We start from the raw sequence: 6,000 nt of genomic DNA on the forward strand, positions 1-6,000 counted from the left end.
ACAGGAAGAAGATGCTGTGATATGCAAATGATTAGCTTTTCAGAGCACTTACACAAGGTTGGCGCCGGTGGTGACACCTACAACGTGCAGACATGAGGAAAGTTTCCAACCGATTTCTCATACACAAACAGCAGTTGACTGGCGTTGTCTGGTGAATCGTTGTTGTGATGCCTCGTGTAAGGAGGAGAAATGCGTACCACCACGTTTCCGACTTTGATAAATGTCGGATTGTAGCCTATCGTGATTGCGATTTATCGTATGGTGACATTACTGCTCGCGTTGATCGAGATCCAAAGACTGTTAGCAGAATATGGAATCGGTGGGTTCAGGGGGGTAATACCGAACGCCGTGCTGGATCCCAACGGCCTCGTATCACTAGCAGTCGAAATGATAGGCATCTTATCCGCATGGCTGTAACGATCCCTGAGTCAAAAGATGGGGACGTTTGTAAGACAACAACCATCTGCACGAACAGTTCGACGACGTTTGCAACAACATGGACTATCAGCTCGGAGACCATGGCTGCGGTTACCCTTGACGCTGCATCACAGACAGGAGCGCGTGCGATGGTGTGCTCAACGACGAACCTGGGTGCACGAATGGCAAAACGTCATTTTTTCGGCTGAATCCAGGTTCTGTTTACAGCATCATGATGGTCGCATCCGTGTTTCGCGACATCGCGGTGAACGTTCATTGGAAGGGTGTATTCGTCATCGCCATACAGGCGTATCACCCGGCGTGATGGTATGGGGTGCCATTGGTTACACATCTCGGTCACCTCTTGTTCGCACTGACGGCACTTTGAATAGTGGACGTTACATTTCAGATGTGGCCCTACCCTTCATTCGATCCCTGCGAAACCCTACATTTCAGCAGGATAATGCACGACCGCATGTTGCAGGTCCTGTACGGGCGTTTCTGGATACAGAAAACGTTCGACTGCTGCCCTGGCCAGCATATTCTCCAGATCTCTCACCAATTGAAAACGTCTTGTCAATGGTAGCCAAGCAACTGGTTCGTCACAATACGCCAGTCACTACTCTTGATGAACTGTGGAATCGTGTTGAAGCTGCATGGGTAGCTGTAACTGTACACGCCATCCAAGCTCTGTTTGACTCAATGCCGTGTCAAGGCCGTTATTACGGCCAGAGGTGGTTGTTCTTGGTCCTGATTTCTCAGGATCTATGCACCCAAATTGCGTGAAAATGTAATCACATGTCAGTTCTAGTATAATGTATTTGTCCAATGAATACCCGTTTGTCATCTGCATTTCTTCTTGGTGTAGCAATTTTAATGTCCATTAGTAGTGTATTTTCGGTTTTTATTTTGTAGGTTTACGACGCAGCTACAAAAGCTCAAGAGAAAAAAATTACCCACCATTATAAAAGAGAACACCTGTTACTTTGGAGCATCGCAGGTGGTGTATAAATGGCAACTCCAACGCAGACATATGATATTGCAATGATGTGGTATGTCCTGGGGTTGGACAAAGTTTTCGAAACATGGCGATAAATTAATGCTTAAAAATAAGTGCAGACGCTAACAAGCCTCAAGGTTCCGCTATTGTACTTCACAAAAAACGGCACCGGTACAACGTCCGCAGTAAGTTGCATGTGTCAATCGTGGTCATAAGAGTGTACTGTGTAGGTGTGAGTGCATTATCTCAGAGTTAGGTCAGTTCGAAGGAGGACAAATTGTAGATGGTCGTATGGTGAGTACTTCTGCAACCAAGATAGACGAAATGTTTTGTGTTTCAAGAGGCACCGTATCGAAGATCTATACCACATACAGGGAAAGAGGAGAAAACGTCATCCGTTAAGTGACAAAGATATCTGAAGTATGTTGTGAGTGATCGTAACAGGCGGTCGCTGAAAAGGATTGTGACGAAAAATAAGAGGAAGACTGCCACAAAAGTCACAACAGGCTTCAATGTCGCACTCGTGAACACTGTCAGCACCGAAACTACACTAAGAGTTAAACAGTGACATAGATAATGTTGCGGCTAGAGCAAACCAAAGACTGTGGTTCATTGGCAGAACACTTAGAAAGTGCAACAGGTCTACTACAGAGACTGCTTACACCACGCTTGTCCCCGCTATTCTGGAGTGTTGCTGTGCGGTGTGGGATTCGCATCAGATGAGACTGACGGATGTCATCGAAAAAGTTCAAAGAAGGGCAGCTCGTTTTGTATTATAGCGAAATAGGGGAGTTAGTGCCACAGATATGATACGTGAATTGGCGTGGCAATCATTGAAACAAAGGAGCTTTTCGTTACGACGGGATTTTCTCGTGAAATTTCAATCACCAGTTTTCTCATCCGATTGCGAAAACATTCTGTTGGCACCCACTAACATCCATGCCCAAGGAAGGATTCGAACCTGCGACCGTAGCGGTCACGCGGTTGCAGACTGTAGCGCCTAGAACCGCACGGCCCCTCCGGCCGGTGATAACTAACAGTTGTGTAAAATGTGATAAATGATATGCAATTTAGTGCCACTCACACGACTTTACAGACGACATTTCTACACAACGTCAAGTGGAGATTTCTTTACCAAAGGGGCAAATATTATCCGGGATAATCAATTTTCAGATCAACCGAATTGTTTCGCTGACAATAGGTAACTGGCTTTATATTTTTTTGATCTACCTGAAATATCATCTATAAGTAATTAAAGTCACGAAATACTATAAACCGGTTCCGCCACACAAGGAAGGCGAGAAATTGCAATGGCTGATGGGAGCAGTCCAAAATGATCTGTACGTATCGTATCCTGATTAATATAACACTTTATTTCTAGAAAGGGAAGAAACAATACTTAACTTTTTGTGCTTACTGTGCCTCATACATAAAAATACCACCTTCTGGAGCTGCGGCGCTGCCCGCTGTTTCCATTGGCGCTCGGATCGGGGTCTTGCCGTTTAGCGGTACTGAGTTGGTTCGTGTCCATCGATGCTTCAGGATTGCACAATCCCCCCACCCCACCCCAAAATGTAGCACCGTTGTCATGTAGGGAGCCATCTTACGACAACGGAGGGGGTGGGGGGGGCAGGGGAGGCAGAAAGCTGGGTGGTGTGAGGAGTCAGGAGCCACAACTACGACCGACGACGAGCCTCGGGCCGCGTCCCGACATCCGTCAAGAGCTCCGAGCGGAACGCCGTTAGGAAAACCCCCGGAAGGGTGGCCACCATCTTCCTGAGACGTCTCACGAAAAACGAAGAGGGCGGCGATGACGGCAACGGCTATGAATACGGTGGCGGAGGCGGCGGAGGCGGTGGCGGCGGCTCCGGGTCCACGGCAGGAGCAGGGATGAGGACCAGAAAGTTAGAGCTGTTCCGGCAGCGAAGACGATGGGTCCAACTCCATCGGGTCTGCAGGCGGTGCCTTACAGGCCCCCGGTATGAGGTGCGCCGGCCGTAAGATACCGGTAGGATGGGAATCTGGAGGGCGCCGTGTACTGCGGTGGGTGCATCAACTGCAGCGGCGTGCAGCGGTGTCGGCCTTGTAGAAGTTCCGCCGGCGACGGACCGCCGCGGCGCTGTGAGCGGTACGATGCGAGAAAGAGCGGGAGGGCTTGCTCCGTGTGTGGGAGGCACGTTGATTATTCATCTGTTGCTTCAACATGCACACAAATCGTCCAGCTTCTCCGATCGACTGAGGAAGAAACGAAGCACTGCTAAGGTCAGTCATTGAGCCGTGTGCGGCTCGTGTTCGTGCCATTATTGCTTGACGTCTTGGCGGTACTCCCATCTCGTTTCTTATTCTATTTACTGGCGTCACTAAGTTGCTGGCTTGCGTGCCAGTGATTGGCAGCAGCAGCGCTTATCGATAAGAGCACTGTCGTACGATCTTTGGAGCGACCGCTAGTATTTCTGGGACGTCGTGTGTCGGGAGTTCTGTGAGGACGGAGCAGCAGTGAGGTCCGGACAGCCATGACTCGCCCGACCGCTGCCGGTACACATGACTTCAGTGGGGACGACCTTGGTTGGTCGTTCGGTCGGTCGTCTCATCGGACGACGTGTATTTGGCCACCGACCACTTCCGGGTTCTCTCTGTGTGTCGACTTGTAATTCCTCCTAGTTGTTCCACAGTGATTGGTTTTAGTATTGTTCCAGTTGTTTGTGGAAGTGTTTCACGAAACCATGTGTAGCTTGTGTAGTTATTTTAATGCTATCTGCGTGCTGGATTGAGTCAGTCGGTTGGGACAGAGCAGCGAGGAAGTCTCTGCAGCGTGACGTCAGGCTGGGATTGCTGGCAGCGAGCACACACGGTCGGATTGTGAGGCACTAGCTGCGAGAGCTACATTTGTTGCCCACCGAACCTGACACTGAAGTTGAGTGATCAGTTAACCTGTTATGAAACCTCAACTGCTGTGACATCTCTTCATTCAGTGTGAGTTGTTGCTTCCTGGGTCATTGCGGCTAGCAGCAATGCATGGTATGTTGCAGCCCTCTTCCTGTGTGGTTTTTAACTATTAAATTGGTTGTTACTTATCAGTGAAGTGCACCAGCGGTATTTTCTGCCTTTTTGCCGTTGACGCCCCAGTTACCTGTCCTGGTCGTTAGCGTAGTGTTCCGGCAGTGTGTGTTTCCTCGCCGTGTTCATGCTGTCCGGCACGGCATTTAGTTCAACAGCCTTTTAGCTGTTTTTCCATATTTTTTTCTTAAGAGTGGTTATTGTGCCTTGGCTGTTTTTATATGCCAATTTTGAAGATGTATTATGGCTGGTATCTTCGTCCTCAGCTGATATTTTCCGTTGTCGTACCGTTAGTCCGGTGGAAGAGAATTGATTAGGTTGTTGGTCGGTCCTTCAGCCGTCCCTGGGTCGGGTCTGCATCCAATTATTTAACCTTATTCTTAGCTGCCTGTCTCACCTCACCTTAAGATAGAGCTACCTCCTCAGGCAGACCCTTGGAACACTTCTGAGCACCACTGTTCTGTTGATTTTAGATTGTGATTTTTATTTTACTCTGATGTACTGTATGATGCCTTCAGCCGTCTATTAATTTAGTTTATTTTAATTTTAAGATAAGGCCTTCAGCTGACTTAAATTAAAATTTGATTTGGTTTGAAACTAAAATTTTGAAAGTTTGTTCTATCTGAAATTCAGGCCCTAAGACCTGAGTTGTTCAATGTCCAGTGTGTGGCCTTCAGCCTAGCATTTACGTTAAATCCTTTTTTAAGTAATGCTTTCAGGCGCGTGTATTCTTTAAAGCAATTTTTATAACTTGTACTCAGGTTTTCAGCCGTTTTTGTTTTTGGTGTGGTTTTCAGCCTTCAGCGCAGGAGTTATCGCAAGTTTTCTTAACTAAGCCTTCAGGCGTATTGTTTTAATTTGATCCTTTTAAGGCAATGTGTAATTAAGTGGTTCTTAGGAAAATAAAACTTCCTGTGTTTTGTGCAACTAACAGTAACTGATTACGGCCCTCTCCACAACCATAACCTGATCCACTCTGTCCTGCAAATCCAGAGTGCACTCATACCATTGGCTGCACAAAACTGTTCAAAGTCATGAGCCGTAAACTGTGGTCCGTTGTCTGTAACCAACACTTCAGGCAAGCCTTCCAAGCAAAAAATAGATGGCAAAGCGTAAATAGTACTGCGCGACGTTTCCCAGGTCGTGGGCTCTGCTAACGGATATTTGCTAAAAGAGGCCACAACAATAATCCAACGAGAGTTCCAGAACGAACTAGCAAAGTGAATATGCAGTTGTTGTCACGGAAATTGAGACTTTGGCCAAGCTGAAAACGTTTGCAGCGGGGCCGATTGATTTTCAGCACAAGCGCGATACTGTGCTCGGCCAAGTACTATGCGGACGCACTAAATGCTTTGTGCGTACGATTCCCCATTGTCCTTGGTGAGGCACTCGCCGCACATATTTTTCAAACACATCAGGAATAACCAAACGCGAATCTCCAGAGTCATTTCACAATAAAACCTCACCGTGCTGGACGGAGAGGCTATGTCGACGAACAAAATATCGGTGCACAAAATAATTCGGAA

The sequence above is a fragment of the Schistocerca serialis genome, chromosome 8 (genome assembly GCF_023864345.2).
Source record: "Schistocerca serialis cubense isolate TAMUIC-IGC-003099 chromosome 8, iqSchSeri2.2, whole genome shotgun sequence".
NCBI classification, from domain to species: domain Eukaryota; kingdom Metazoa; phylum Arthropoda; class Insecta; order Orthoptera; family Acrididae; genus Schistocerca; species Schistocerca serialis.